The sequence below is a fragment of the Aethalodelphis obliquidens genome, unplaced genomic scaffold (assembly GCF_003676395.1).
Source record: "Aethalodelphis obliquidens isolate GAN/ISIS:26980383/991018 unplaced genomic scaffold, ASM367639v1 scaffold40, whole genome shotgun sequence".
NCBI lineage: Eukaryota > Metazoa > Chordata > Mammalia > Artiodactyla > Delphinidae > Aethalodelphis > Aethalodelphis obliquidens.
In genome coordinates, this window is record NW_020837984.1 from 14841671 (window position 1) to 14857596 (window position 15926).

Consider the following 15926-nt stretch of genomic DNA (forward strand, 5'->3'; position numbering starts at 1 on the left):
GCCGAAAACTTCCCTAACATGGGAAAGGAAATAGCCACCCAAGTCCAGGAAGTGCAGAGAGTACCAGGCAGGATAAATCCAAGGAGAAACACACCGAGACACAGAGTAATCAAATTGACAAAAATTAAAGACAAAGAAAAATGATTGAAAGCAACAAGGGAAAAGCAACAAATAACATACAAGGGAACTCCCATATGTTAACAGCTTATCTCTCAGCAGAAACTCTACAAGCCAGAAGGGAGTGGCATGATACATTTAAAGTGATGAAAGGGAAGAACCTACAACCAAGATTACTCTACCTGGCAAAGATCTCATTCAGATTTGACGGAAAAGCTAAGAGAATTCAGCACCACCAAACTAGCTCTACAACAAATGCTAAAGGAACTTCTCTAAGTGGGAAACACAAGAGAAGAAAAGGACCTACAAAAACAAACCCATAACAATTAAGAAAATGGTAATAGGAACATACATATCGATAATTACCTTAAATGTGAATGGATTAAATGCTCCAACCAAAAGACACAGGCTCGCTGAATGGATACAAAATCAAGACCCATATATATGCTGTCTACAAGAGACCCACCTCAGACCTAGGGACACATATAGACTGAAAGTGAGGAGATGGAAAAAGATATTCCATGCAAATGGAAATCAAAAAAAAGCTGGAGTAGCAATACTCATATCAGATAAAATAGACTTTAAAATAAAGAATGTTACAAGATGGGCTTCCCTGGTGGCACAGTGGTTGAGAGTCTGCCTGCTAATGCAGGGGACATGGGTTCGAGCCCTGGTCTGGGAGGATCCCACATGCCGTGGAGCAACTAGGCCCGTGAGCCACAACTACTCAGCCTGTGCATCTGGAGCCTGTGCTCCGCAACAAGAGAGGCCGCAATAGTGAGAGGCCTGTGCACCACGATGAAGAGTGACCCCCGCTTGCCACAACTAGAGAAAGCCCTCGCACAGAAACGAAGACCCCACAGCAAAAATTAATTAATTAATTAATAAACTCCTACCCCCAACATCTTCTTTAAAAAACAAAAAAGAATGTTACAAAAGACAAGGAAGGACACTACATAATGAATGATCAAGGGATCAATCCAAGAAGAAGATATAACAATTATAAATATATATGCACCCAACATAGGAGCACCTCAATACATAAGGCAACAGCTAACAGCTATAAAAGAGGAAATCGACAGTAACATAATAATAGTGGGTAACTTTAACAGCTCACTTACACCAATGGACAGATCATCCAAACAGAAAATTAATAAGGAAACACAATCTTTAAATGACACAATAGACCAGATAGATTTATTTGGTATCTATAGGACATTCCATCCAAAAACAGCAGATTACAATTTCTTCTCAAGCGTGCACGGAACATTCTCCAGGATAGATCACATCTTGGGCCACAAATCAAGCCTCAGTAAATTTAAGAAAATTGAAATCATATCAAGCATCTTTTCTCACCATAACGCTATGAGATTAGAAATCAATTACAGGGAGAAAAACATAAAAAACATAAATACATGTAGTCTAAACAGTACATTCTAAATAACCAAGAGATCACTGAAGAAAACAAAGAGGAAATAAAAAAATACCTAGAGACAAATTACAATGAAAACACAAAGATCCAAAACCTATGGGATGCAGCAAAAGCAGTTCTAAGAGTGAAGTTTATAGCAATACAAGCCTACCTCAAGAAACAAGAAAAATCTCAAATAAACAATCTAACCTTACAGCTAAAGGAACTAGAGAAAGAAGAACAAACAAAACCCAAAGTTAGTGGAAGGAAAGAAATCATAATGATCAGAGCAGAAATAAATGAAACAGAAACAAAGAAAACAATAGCAAGGATCAATAAAACTAAAAGTTGGTTTTTTGAGAAGATAAACAAAATTAATAAACCATTAACCAGACTCATCAAGAAAAAGAGGGAGAGGGCTCAAATCAATAAAATTAGAAATGAAAAAAAGAAAAGTTACAACAGACACTGCAGAAATACAAAGCATCCTAAGAGACTACTACAAGCAACTCTATGCCAATAAAATGGACAACCTGGAAGAAATGGACAAATTCTTAGAAAGGCAAAATCTTCCAAGACTGAACCGGGAAGAAATAGAAAATATGAACAGACCAATCACAAGTAATGAAATTAAAACTGTGATTAAAAATATTCCAACAAACAAAAGTCCAGGACAAGATGCCTTCGCAGGTGAATTTTAACAAACATTTAGAGAAGAGCTAACACCCATCCTTCTCAAACTCTTCCAAAAAACTGCAGAGGAAGGCACACTCCCAGACTCATTCTATGAGGCCACCATCACCCTGATACCAAAACCAGACAAAGATACTACAAAAAAAGAAAATTACAGACCAATATCACTGATGAACATAGATGTAAAAATCCTCAACAAAATACTAGCAAAGAGAATCCAACAGCACATTAAAAAGATCATACACCATGATCAAGTGGGATTTACCCCAGGGATTCAAGGATTCTTCAATATACACAAATCAATCAATGTGATACACCATATTAACAAATTGAAGAATAAAAACCATATGATGATCTCAATAGATGCAGAAAAAGCTTTTGACAAAATTCAACACCCATTTATGATAAAATCTCTCCAGAAAGTGGGCATAGAGGGAACCTACCTCAACATTATAAAGGCCAGATATGACAAACCACAGAAAACATCATTCTCAATGGTGAAAAACTGAAACCATTTCCTCTAAGATGAGGAAAAAGACAAGGATGTCCACTCTTACCACTGTTATTCAACACAGTTTTGGAAGTCCTAGCCACAGCAATCAGAGAAGAAAAAGAAATAAAAGGAATAGAAATTGGAAAAGAAGAAGTAAAACTGTCACTGTTTGCAGATGACATGATACTATACATAGAGAATCCTAAAGATGCCACCAGAAAACTACTAGAGCTAATCAATGAATTTGGTAAAGTTGCAGGATACAAAATTAATGCACAGAAATCTCTTGCATTCCTATACACTAATGATGAAAAATCTGACAGAGAAATTAAGGAAACACTCCCATTTACCATTGCAACAAAAAGAATAAAATATCTAGGAATAAACCTACCTAGGGAGACAAAAGACCTGTATGCAGAAAAGTATAAGACACTGATGAAAGAAATTAAAGATGATACAAACAGGTGGAGAGATATACCATGTTCTTGGATCGGAAGAATCAATATTGTGAAAATGACTATACTACCCAAATCAATCAACAGATTCAATGCAATCCCTATCAAATTACCAATGGTGTTTTATTTACAGAACTAGAACAAAATATCTTTTTTTTAAACATCTTTATTGGAGTATAATTGCTTTACAGTGGTGTGTTAGTTTCTGCTTTATAACAAAGTGAATCAGCTATACATATATATATGTCCCCATATCTCTTCCATCTTGCGTCTCCCTCCCTCCCACCCTCCCTATCCCACCCCTCTAGGTCATCACAAAGCACTGAGCTGATCTGCCTGTGCTATGCGGTTGCTTCCCACTAGCTATTTATTTTAGGTTTGGTAATATATATATGTCCATGCTATTCTCTCACTTTGTCCCAGCTTACCGTTCCTCCCCCCCATATCCTCAAGTCCATTCTCTAGTAGGTCTGTGTCTTAAAAAAATCTTAAAATTTATATGGAGACACAAAAGACCCCGAATAGTCAAAGCAGTCTTGAGGGAAAAAAATGGAGCTGGAGGAATCAGACTCCCTGACTTTAGACTATACTACAAAGCTACACTAATCAAGACAATATGGACTTCCCTGGTGGCACAGTGGTTAAGAATCCCCCTGCCAATGCAGGGGACACGGGTTTGAGCCCTGGTCCGGGAAGATCCCAGATGCCTCGGAGCAACTAAGCCCGTGAGCCACAACTACTGAGCCTGTGCTCTAGAGCCCGTGCTCCACAACGAGAAGCCACCACAATGAGAAAGAGTAGCCCCCGCTCGCCACTACTAGAGAAAGCTGGTGCGCAGCAATGAAGATCCAACACAGTCAAAAATAAATAAACAAATGAATAAATTTTTTAAAACAAGACAACATGGTACTGGCACAAAAAAAAGAAATATCGATCAATGGAACAGGATAAAAAGCCCAGAGATAAAACCACGCACCTACGGTCAACTAATCTATAACAAAAGAGGCAAGGATATACAATGGAGAAAAGACAGCCTCTTCAATAAGTGGTGCTGGGAAAACTGGACAGCTACATGTTAAAGAATGAAATTAGAACACTCCCTAACACCATACACAAAAGTAAACTCAAAATAGATTAGAGACCTAAATGTAAAACTGGACACTATAAAAAAAAAAAAAAGAGGAAAACATAGGAAGAACACTCTTTGACATAAATCACAGCAAGATCTTTTTTCATCCACCTCCTAGAGTAATGGAAATAAAAACAAAAATAAACAAATGGGGCCTAATGAAAATTAAAAGCTTTTGCAAAGCAAAGGAGACTACAAACAAGATGAAAAGACAACCCTCAGAATGGGAGAAAATATTTGCAAGTGAATCAACAAAGGATTAATCTCCAAAATATATAAACAGCTCATGCAGCTCAATATTAAAAAAACAAACAACCCAATCAAAAAATGGGCAGAAGACCTAAATAGACATTTCTCCAAAGAAGACATACAGATGGCCAAGAAGCACATGAAAAGCTGCTCAACATCACTAATTATTAGAGAAATGTAAATCAAAACTGCAATGAGGTATCACCTCACACCAGTTAGAATGGCCATCATCAGAAAATCTACAAACAACAAATGTTGGAGAGGGTGTGGAGAAAAGGGAACCCTCTTGCACTGTTGGTGGGAATGTAAATTGATACAGCCACTATGGAGAACAGTATGGAGGTTCCTTAAAAAACTAAAAATAGAATTACCATATGACCCAGCAGTCTCACTACTGGGCATATACCCAGAGAAAACCATAATTCAAAAAGACACATGCACTCCAGTGTTCATTGCAGCACTATTTACAATAGCCAGGTCATGGAAGCAACCTAAATGCCCAACGACAGATGAATGGATAAAGAAGTTGTGGTACATATATACAATGGAATATTACTCACCCATAGAAAGGAATGAAATTGGGTCATTTGTAGAGACGCGGATGGATCTAGAGACTGTCATACAGAGTGAAGTAAGTCAGAAAGAGAAAAGCAAATATCGTATATTAATGCATATATGTGGAACCTACAAAAATGGTACAGATGAACCGGTTTGCAGGACAGAAATAGAGACACAGATGCAGAGAACAAACGTATGGACACCAAGGGGGGAAAGTGGCGGGGGTGGTGGTGGTGGTGTGATGAATTGGGCGACTGGGATTTACATGTATACAGTAATATGTATAAAATGGATAACTAACAAGAACCTGCTGTATAAAAAAATAAAATAAAATTCAAAAAAATAAAAATGGGCCAATGATCTGAATGGATACGTCTCCAAAGAAGATATACAGATAGCCAATAAACACACGAAAAGATATTCAATATCACGTCACTAAGGAAATGCAAATCAAAATGTCAGTGAGATGCCACTTCACAGCCACTAAGATGACTAAGAAAAGATAGACAATAACAAGGGTATAGAAAAACTGGAACCTTCATACATTGTTGATGGTATTACAAAATGGTGCAGCCACTTTGGAAAACTGATCGTTCTTCAAAATGTCAGAGTTACCATATGACTCCCAAGAGAATCTTTATCTATATCTATCTATATCTATATTTATATCTATATATGCCCAATGGAATTGAAAACATACAAAAATTTGTACTGGTGTTCACTGTAGTAGTATTCATAAAAGTCAGAAAGTAGAATCAACCCAAATGTCCAACAACTGATGAATGGGTAAACAAAATACGATATATCCATACAATGAAATATTATTTGGCCGTAAAAGGGAATGAAGTTCTGATACATGCTACAGCATGGATGAATGAGCCTTGATATATTAGGCTAAGTGAAAGAAGCCAGACATAAAAAGCCTTACCTTCCATTTAAATGAAACATCTAGGATAAGCAAATGCACAGAGACAGAAAGAGGAGTGGTTGCTAGGGTTGAAAGGCGGGACTGGGAGTGACTGCCATTGAGTGTGATGTTTCTTTCTGGGGTAATGAAAGGTTGCACTACTCTGTGAATATACTAAAAATCGCTGAATTGTAACATTTTAAAAGGGTGAATTTTATGTTATGTGATTTATGTTTCAATAAATCTGTCATTAAAAATAAAGGGAAAATATTTGGAACACAAATAACAAGGGGTTAATTTCCTAAAATAAGAATTTTTACAATAAGAAAAAAGCAAACCCACTAGAAAAAATGAGCAAAGTGCATAAAAAGACAGCTTATGAAAAAGAAAAAAAATGATTTTTTTGGCGATGTGGCTTGTGAGATATTTCCCCAACCAGGGATCAAACCCAGGCCCCCAGCAATGGAAGAACGGAGTCCTAACCACTGGACTCCCAGGGAATTCCCGAAAAATGATTTTAAACGTCCCAAATTCAACCTTACAATAAGCAAGAGGCAAATGAAAACAAGACTTCAGCAAAGTGACACAAAAGATAAATGTTATCACATGAGGATGTGGAGAAATAGGCACTGTACACTATTGTGGGCGTGTAAACTGCAATATCGTCTTTAAAAGGATGTAAATAAACTTAAAACACACTTTGACTTAGCAATTCCACTTTTAAGATTTCATGAGTTCTAGTCTCACATGAACACAAAATATGTACAGGGGTACTCCATGCAAGGCTGTCCATAACTGCACAAGAACAGAAGCAGCCTAAGAGCTAACTAAATAAATCATGGTGTAACCATACAATATGCTACTATAGAGCCCCTAAAACGAATCAGATTTATATGTATTGATAAGGAACAAATATCAAGATATACTGTGGAGTAAAAAAAGGTATAATACTTCGTGTACAATGTGATACTCTTGGTTTAAAAAAGAAAAAAGACAGGGGAGATACACACATACAGAATATGTTGCCTCAGAAGAAGGGACTGGGGACTTGAGAAACAGAAAGTGGGAAGGAGATATACATTTCACTGTTCCATACGATTTGAATTTTAAACTTGTACTAGTATCACTTATTACAGATTCTATATTGAAAGCATACATAAACAAGTAACACAATTTGTAAATGACAGGGATAGAGTAGGATTAGTTAGTTTAGAAATCCCACTAGGGGATTAAAGAGAGAAAGGGAATTTTAAGGGAGTTTGGGAGACTGATGTAAGCTAATGACCACTCAAGAAAAGAATCCAGTAACCTAGCAACAGTCCACACTATCTTGAAGGAAGACCAGGTGCATCCAAACACCAGACACACTCAAGCCACAAATCCTGGTAGTTACAACACAAGACAATAGATATGGGGTCTGAATCTTGTTACATGAAGTCAGGGAGTTAATGATCCTTGAAGAGTAGCATTTCTGCATGTAGCCAAGACAGGAATATAGATGAAAGGGGAAAGAAACTAGGTGAGAGGGGACATTATACAAAAACTTGAGATGGATTACCATATCTTAGTATAATTTACCACCCTTTTGCTAATATACATATGATTTAAATAGCGCCAAGGCAGTCCGGGTTAGACCAGATAGGGTCAAAGGAGGAACCGATGATGTAAGCCTTGACGTTTGCCCAAGACTGAGGAAGAAGGTGGTGTTCTCCTCTCCCCACTTTTTCTTTGATTATAAAAATATAGCCCTCTTTGTTCTCAGGGCTGTGCTCCCCTGCTGTCCAGCTCGTATCTCTCACAAGCCTCCTATGCTAATAAACTCACTCTTCACCTGCCACTTTGCCTCACGCTGAATTCTCTGAGCTTCAGTAAGTCCTGACACCAGGTGAGCAGTTTCAACTAAAAGACAGTGGGTTCGAGTCCCCTCCTAAGTCAGGGATTGTGGGTTCAATTCCCAATGTGAGGTGCAGGGGGGTTGGAGTCCTGGTCTGAGTTTTGGTTGGGTCCCACCCAAGAAGGAGTGCAGTTTCATAAAGAACCTGTATTTCTGAATCCTGCCTAGGAAAGCGTCTCCTCTCCCTGGCAAGTTTACTCAACAGCCTCCTCAGATGGTGTAAACGGACTGGTGCTGGAAGAGCTACCCCACGAACACTCCCTGTAGTGCTGGGTTTTCAGCCCCGTACTATTCGGCTGTAGAGCTATATACAGTTTGGTGAATGCTGTTTAAGGCTTGTGAAGCACAGTAAGTGAAGAGAACGATCACCATAAATAAAACATAAACTTGCTAACGTTTACTGAGTACAAGTAAGCTTTTCCCATGCATTTACTCATGTATGCTCACCACGATCCTGTGAAGTAGGTATTATTTTATCTTAGAGATGAAGAAACTGGCTCAGAGAAAGTAGTGATTTGATTAATGTCCCTCAGCCGGCCTCTAGATAATCTAACGTGAGTTTGGAATCTGCTGGATTCCGTCAAACCACAAGTGAGAGGAAGGGGCAGGACTAGAAGCCAGGACTCTCAACTCCAGGTCCAGGGTGCTTCCATTGCCCCGCACTGCCTCGGAAGAGTGGAGAAAGGCCTCCGGGGCCACGCAGACAAGACCCCTGTCATCCGGCCTGCGGGACCCGCACCTCCCACCTGGCTTCCGGGATGCGGCCAGCCCCCGGACGCACCCACCCGGGGACCTGCTTCCCGGCATCCTCCCCGCGCGACCACTCACTTCCGGTCCTAAGTAGGCCCAAGCAGAAGCATCACCTGCCTGGCACCCTGCTCTTGGGAAACGCTATCCGCCGGGATTCCCAGCTCTACGCCCTTGTCCCATTGCCGCCCCCGCCTTCTGTCAACACAGCCCCCTTACCTGCCCTGCGCCCCCTACCCCGCCGTCCCAGGCCCCCAGCTGATGACCGCCCTCACCTCCTCTCTCTTCGCCTGCCACGGCCTTTTACAAACGCGGCCAAACTGTTCGCTGTAACGACAGTCGTTATTGGTCAGAGCCGCCCACGCGCGGCGAGAGCCCGCCCACCTCAGCTAGCGTTGTCTGACGGGAGTTGTAGTTTCCTCCTCCTGGAGGCGGCTGACAATTGGGGAATCCCGTGGTGGAATCTGCGCCTACCTGGCGGTAGTACTACTTAGGTTCTTTGCTGTAGAAAGAGGGCTTCTGGCCAACCCTGCTGGTACTGGAAGGCACAGACAACTCTAGGGCTGGTCATGACTGTTTCAGGCCTGAGTGAGTCCTATTTCTGAGTAGAATTCCATTGGTCATTGATGCAAAAATCAACTTAGATTTTCTACATTATTAGCAGATGCCGGCTGCGATTTAGTGTTTTGTCAAGGGGATCTTGTCCACCGAAGTATTTGCTGCTTCTATCACTTGTGTGTTTGCATCAAGTTATCTTTTTCTCCCTTAATTATACTCTGACATATTACTTGAACGTTTTCCCGTATTAGGCGTTGGAATTGGGTTCTGGTATGACCTAGTTTTGGTCCTTGGAATCGCACAGAATAAGTCTAATAAATAAGTCTAATCAAATAAATAAATTTGTGCTCCTGAGTACAAATATGTTAAGGGTGAGGGCTGTGTGTGTGTGTTGGAAAACTCTGGAATGAGATTTCCTGCACCTTTAGCTTTCATCCTGATACTTACTAGTGGTGGCACTGTGGGCTGGTTGCCTGAGAACTGTCAACGGAAATAATAAAAATATTTAAAATAAAAAAAAATGTGAGAGCTGTGAGTTTCAGTTTTATTCAGGGACTTACTTAGGACTATAGTCAGGGAGACAACCTCTCAGATAGCTTTGAAGAAGTGATCTGAAGAGGTATGGGGAGAGGTTAGTACATCTGTGATTTTGGAGAAGGGGTATGTGTAATCAAGCACACAGCTTGGTAGAAGATTGCTGCTGGTCACAAGGCACAGATAATGATTTCAGTGTTTTTCTAAGTATGGGAAGATGCAAGAAACTGGGTTCATAAAATCTCCCGAAAATATCTATATGAAGTCCTATTCTGCCAGTTTTCCCAGAGCATGGAGTGCCCCATTTCTGATCTCCACCCTGAACTCCTTTCAGGGTGTGTTGAAGGTCAGTGACTGCAGTGGCTAATGACTTAATCCTTGTTGAGCCAGAAGGTGAGTGACATTCTTTAGCTGGTAGAACCGTAGTCTTCTCAACTGTTAATAAGAGAAGTGGTCCCTTTCATGATTAAGGTTTGCTATGTTGTTTCTTAAACTGGAGGTAGGGGGAGACGGGCACATTTTTTTCCAGAAAATTTTTCCAATTTTGTCTTTCCATTTCAATTATAAGGTTTTAAATGATCATCAGTATATCCTGTATCATCTAGATAATCACCTAGTAATACTGTGGGGTTTCAATGCCTGGTTGTGTTTATGATTGTATAAGTACCAAGTGATTATCTAAAGCAGTTGTTCTCAACTGGTGGCACTGCTACACATCTAGTAGATGCCATGGAAGATCCTGCAATGCACAGGACAGCCCTTACAACAAAGAATTATCTGGACCAAAATGTCAGTAGTGCCACAATTGAGAGACCCTGTTGTAAAGAGTGTTTAAATTTTTTTCAGTGGAATTGCCCAAATGTGTCCTAAGAGATCTGTGGGTTTTCTGCTGAGACACATTATCTGTTCCAGCCAGAAAGGAAGCTATCAAGCAACCCCATTCTAAAAGAGGTTTCTTTCTTCCAAGCCAGACACTCAGGGTTCTTCCATTCCTCCTTCAAAGAAGGGTCTTTGAAGAAACATTGCCATCATCGAAGTCCTTTCTGAGCCCTCTTCTCATAAATAGGATTCTCAGAATTGCACAATATTCTCAAGTTATGGTTCATTATGGTATGTTAATTTTCAGTATGTTAATATTTTTTACCCAGTCACTTTACTTAATTCTCTCATTGTTTTTTTTGTTTTTAATATATATAGACTATTTTTTTAAAGTTTATTTTTGTCCGCGTCGGGTCTCAGTTGCAGCACGCAGGCTTTCTAGTGGCACACAGGCTCCAGAGTGTGCGGGCTCTGTAGTTTGTGGTGCGTGGGCTCAGTTGCCCCGTGGCATGTGGGATCTTAGTTCCCCAACCAGGGATCAAACCCACATCCCCTGCATTGGAAGGCGGATTCTTAACCACTGGACCACCAGGGAAGTCCCTGCCCATTAATTTCTAACCTTTCTTTTCTAATATAAGCATTTAAGGGTATACGTTACTTTCAAAGGGCCATTTTATTTGCATTCCACAAATTTTGATAGACAATATTTTTATTTTCTTTAAATTTTAAATAATTTAAAATTTTCACTATGGCGTCTTCTTTGACTCATAAGTTATTTATACATGCGTTTTCGTAACTGATTTCTAACCTAACTTCTTTATGGTCAGAAAACATGATAGGCTACTTTTTTTGATCTCATAGAAACTCTGCTTTATTTATTTATTTGTTAATAGATGAATAATAGCTTCTGATATTTAAAGGCATTTCCAATAAAAAGAATTTGTGTGGTATTGGCACATTAGAACAATTATTCACAGTTCTTTGATTTTTGCCAATTGGCAATAATTATTCTTCAACTTCCCTTACCCTTCTAACTCCTGTGACCTTTAAAAACCAATATTTTCTTAAGTATTCCATGTGTGCTTGAGAACAGATGTGTATATATTTTCTTTGCTATTAATTTGGCTACATCAGCTTCATTTAGGGTTTCCTGGTATATATCTTTCTGCATACTTTTGTTTTAGATGTTGCTTCTAAGCAGTGCATCTAGATTTTAAAAATCCAATTAGACAATCTCTTTTATTAGCTTAGTACATGTATTATGCTTGTTAATCCATTTGGAATTATTTCTACCATCTAAGATTGGTTTGTCTGGCTTTCTCTGTTTCTTTTCTTCTTCTGCCTTCTTTTGGATTTTTTTGTTACCTCTTCTTTTGGGAAGTTATATGCTCTATTTTTATTATCTTAGTGACGATCCTTTACATTTTAACTCAAGGCCAAAGCTAATACATTTTTCTGCTATTCTCCTGAAAAAAAATACAGTGATCTTAGAACACTTTAACCACCTCCTGTCATATATATTATTATTATACAGTATTTTATTTTAGTTCTCCCTTAGAAGAAGGCACTATTATTGTTGCTTTAGATTAAACTACATATGTATAAATTTCTTTGCTTACCATTTCTTTTTGCAGCTCAGACGTTTGTTTGGGGATTTTTTTCTCCCTGAAATATACGCTTTAGAAGTTCATTTAGTATTGGATTTATTGTTGGGAAATTCTCTTGGCTTTTCTTTTTCTATTTCATCCTCATTCTTGTATGATTGCTTTAAGTTGGTTGTTTCTTTCAGCACATTGAAGATACCCCTCTGAATTCTGGCCCATCGTCTTGCTGTTGAAACATTTGATGTCAATCTAATTGTCATATCATTGTAGTAGTCTTTTTTCTCCCCCTCTCTGCTGCTTTTAAAATCTGTCTTTGATAATCTGCAATTTGACTATATATGTAAGCATGGACTTCATTTTATTTATCTTCCTTGGGATTCATTGTGGATCTTGTCTGAGAATTCCTACCCTTCAATAATTCGGGAAAATTCTCAGCCCTATCTCTTCGAATACTTCCCATCCCAAATTGTTTTCTCTCTTTATGGAACTCCAGTTTAAATATATTTTAGATTTCCCATTCTATTCTCCATGCTCTCTTCATATTTTCTACCTCTTTGTCTCTGCACTGTTGTACTGTTCCAATTCACAGATGTCTTCAGCTGTATCTAATTTGGTTTTGCCAGTCCATTGAATTTTTAATTTTAGCTTTTGTGTTTTTAATTTCTACAGGATCTATTAGTTTCTTTAAAAATTCTGCCTAATCATTCAATAGTTACTTCTTGCTCATATTTTTACTGCATCTTTTACTTCTAAAGACATATGATATATAGTTATCACATATTCAACATGTGATTATTATAATGTCTTAAAGTCCTTGGAGGTCAAATGGACAAAGGATACAGACAGGTCACAGAAAAGAAACACAAACAGCCAACTATCATGGGAACAAATCACTAACTTTACTTACAATCAGGGAAATAAAAGAGATCATTTTACATGCATCAGATTGGCAAAAATAAAGGCTTAATAACAACCAGCACTGGTAAAAGTAGGGGGGCAAACGAGTGCTTTCGGACATTATTGGTTGGAGTGTAAAATGGTACAGCTTTTAAGAGCTGTACCGTTATAACTGTACCATTATAAAGAGCTGTACGTTATAAAGTACCAATATAATTTGACAATATATATCATAGTTTTTGCAATTTACATTCTTTAATCCATCATTCAATTGAGTATCCTAGAGAAACAGTACACACATGCACACAAACGCATTCTTTAACTGTTGTTCCGATTTTCTATGTAAAACGGAGGTGAATGTTTTTTGTTGTGTATTTCCGAATGAAGAGTGGGGTTGTTTTTTTGGTGGTCATTTACTTATCTTTGTGATTTATTCATAGTTTATTGTATTGAGATTTTTAAAAATTATTGCTTTTTTAAACCCATCTCCTCTTTCCTCTCTCCTTCCGTCTATAGCCCACTTAATCGGGAAGGCAGAGGCTGCACTAGTTAACTATCCCCACCTCCCACTCCTTTACAGTCCACATTTTGCTCCTACTACTTCACTGAAAATGATTTTTTTTTTTTTTTTTTGCGGTACGCAGGCCTCTCACTGTTGTGGCCTCTCCCGCTGCGGAGCACAGGCTCCGGACGCGCAGGCTCAGCGGCCATGGCTCACGGGCCCAGCCGCTCCGCGGCATGTGGGATCTTCCCAAACCGGGACACGAACCCGTGTCCCCTGCATTGGCAGGCGGACTCTCAACCACTGCGCCACCAGGGAAGCCCAAAATGCTCATTTTTAAAGTCACCAATTACTTCCTCATTGCTAAATCCAGTGGACTTTTTTTCACAATTTGTATTTTTCCCCTCTGCCAAATTTGACTCTTCACTACTCCTTGAATGTTTTCCTCCTTGATTTCTGCAACATCATGGACCCGCAGTATTTCTCCCACCTGTCTGGCAGCTCTTCGTCATTCTCCTTTGCAAGCTTCTCTGTCTCTGTCCCCTTCAATACTGATAGACCTAAGAGTTCTGTCCTCAGTCCTCTTCTCACTCTAGTGTCTCTCTGGGTGATTGCCACTCCATGGGTTGAACTACCACCTAAATGCTGATGACTCCCATCTCTATTTCAGCCTGGACCTCCCTTCCAAATTCCATATCATTACCTACTGGCTATTTCTACCTGAATGTCACACATGTCCAAGCACCACATTTTGAAAGGCAGACCTCATTAGCTTTCATCTTCTGCCCTGTAACTAGCATCTATCCTTACTCACCCCCGCAAAATGCGCTTCTTCCTTTTCCTACCCCAGTAACTAGTCCCAACCATCCATCTAATTGCTCATGCCAGGAACCTGGAAGACATCTTGACTAAAAACAAATTAGATCAATGGCTCCCTAGGACCTTTAAGATAAAAAAAAGTTCAAATTACTTGGCATGGCATAAAGAATTGGCCCTGGTTTGGTCCTTTAGTTTTAGCTCTTATCACCTCATACCCAGTACTCTAGCTGGTAGTACTATCAGCACATGGTAGAAATCCATTTGGTTAAAACAAGATTGAGATAAATTAATTGCTTGATTTACTACCTACTGGGTATATACAGCACTGAAGAAAAGTCACCAGCTTTTAGTGGGCAACACAGGTTTTAACGATATAATCGCACAAATACATAATTTAAAATGATGACAAATGCTATAAAGGAAAAGTAAACATAAGATGGCTTGAGAGGCTACTGATTTAGATTGTGGGTAAAGAAAGGAAGGCATTTTAAGGAAGGGACATTTAAGTGGAGAGTTGAAGACAAAGAGCAGACAAAAGGCATTCACATGGCAGGGCTCTGCAATGGGAGTCTCGGTCCCCAGTCCACTCTTCTTGGCCTTGCTTTGTGAAACATTTCTTCTTTGCCAGTTGGCTCAATGTTAGGCTTTGTCAATAGAGGGCACTGGGGGAACATGGCAAGGTGATGGTGACAGGAAGGCACATTTCTTATGGGTTCTGGTTCTCTCTTTTTATTCAGTGTGCAAGCCAATGGATCAGTGTACAGAAGACCCAGTGGCACTCGCGTCAGTGGTTCTCTGGACCTGCCCCGGCTGCACCCTCAGGCCACACTTTACTTACCTGCAGCTGCTTCCATGGCAGCTTTGGCTGCACCACTCTCGAGGACTGACAGATAAAATACAGGACACCCAGTTAAACTTGGATTTCAGTTAAACAGCAAATGACTTTTAGTATGTTTCTTGCAATATTTGCGATTGTGCTTTCACTTGCTAATTCTGGCAACCCTATAGCTCCCCCACATGGTGGACCATTTCTAAAGATTATCTCCAGCCCACCCACCTCTGGTGACGGCAGGCAGCTTCTAAGGACCAGCTCTGGCCCACGCCCTCTGGCATGTTTGTTCAGCAGGTGGCACGTTCCTATGATAATCAAGCCCACTTTGAAGAGGTGAGAAACTCAGTGCTCTCCTAAACCCTTAGTTTCTGCATTGTCCCCTCTGTCCATAAATAGTAGCTGCTTTTTTTTGCACCTGCAATTTCTGGATCCCTTTTAGTAGTTAACCACTTTTTATTATTTAACAACTATTCACATTAAAATTTCCCTTTTCAAATTTTAGTGTTGGCTTCTGTCTCCTTGACTGGACCTTAACTGATATAAAGTGTTTACTTATTCAGGAAACTGAAAGATGAGTGTGGAGTGGAAGGGCTTATGGGAGACTGGAGAATGGCTTGCTGTGAAGTTGGGTAAGCACAGATTGCATTTGTAGAAGGCTCTGCGGGCCACCTTAAAGATGTTAGATTACTGCTAAATACAATTTGAAAC

The 15926-nt window shown here is 39.5% G+C and overlaps 1 protein-coding gene and 1 long non-coding RNA gene across 2 annotated transcripts in view; one reads left to right on the forward strand and one right to left on the reverse strand.

Moving 5' to 3' along the window:
• The window catches only part of CUNH2orf42 (chromosome unknown C2orf42 homolog), a 42540-nt gene extending 33514 nt beyond the window's left edge, over positions 1-9026 (reverse strand). Inside the window, exon 1 of the mRNA XM_027131929.1 lies at positions 8929-9026. The gene's annotated coding sequence lies outside the window, so the exon portion shown is untranslated. The remainder of the gene's footprint in view (positions 1-8928) is intronic.
• Positions 9027-9095: 69 nt separating this feature from the next.
• LOC113633628 (uncharacterized) lies at positions 9096-15301 on the forward strand. Its single transcript, XR_003438278.1, has 2 exons — positions 9096-9241; positions 15124-15301. It is a non-coding gene; the product is annotated as an uncharacterized LOC113633628 (long non-coding RNA).
• Positions 15302-15926: the final 625 nt, after the last annotated feature.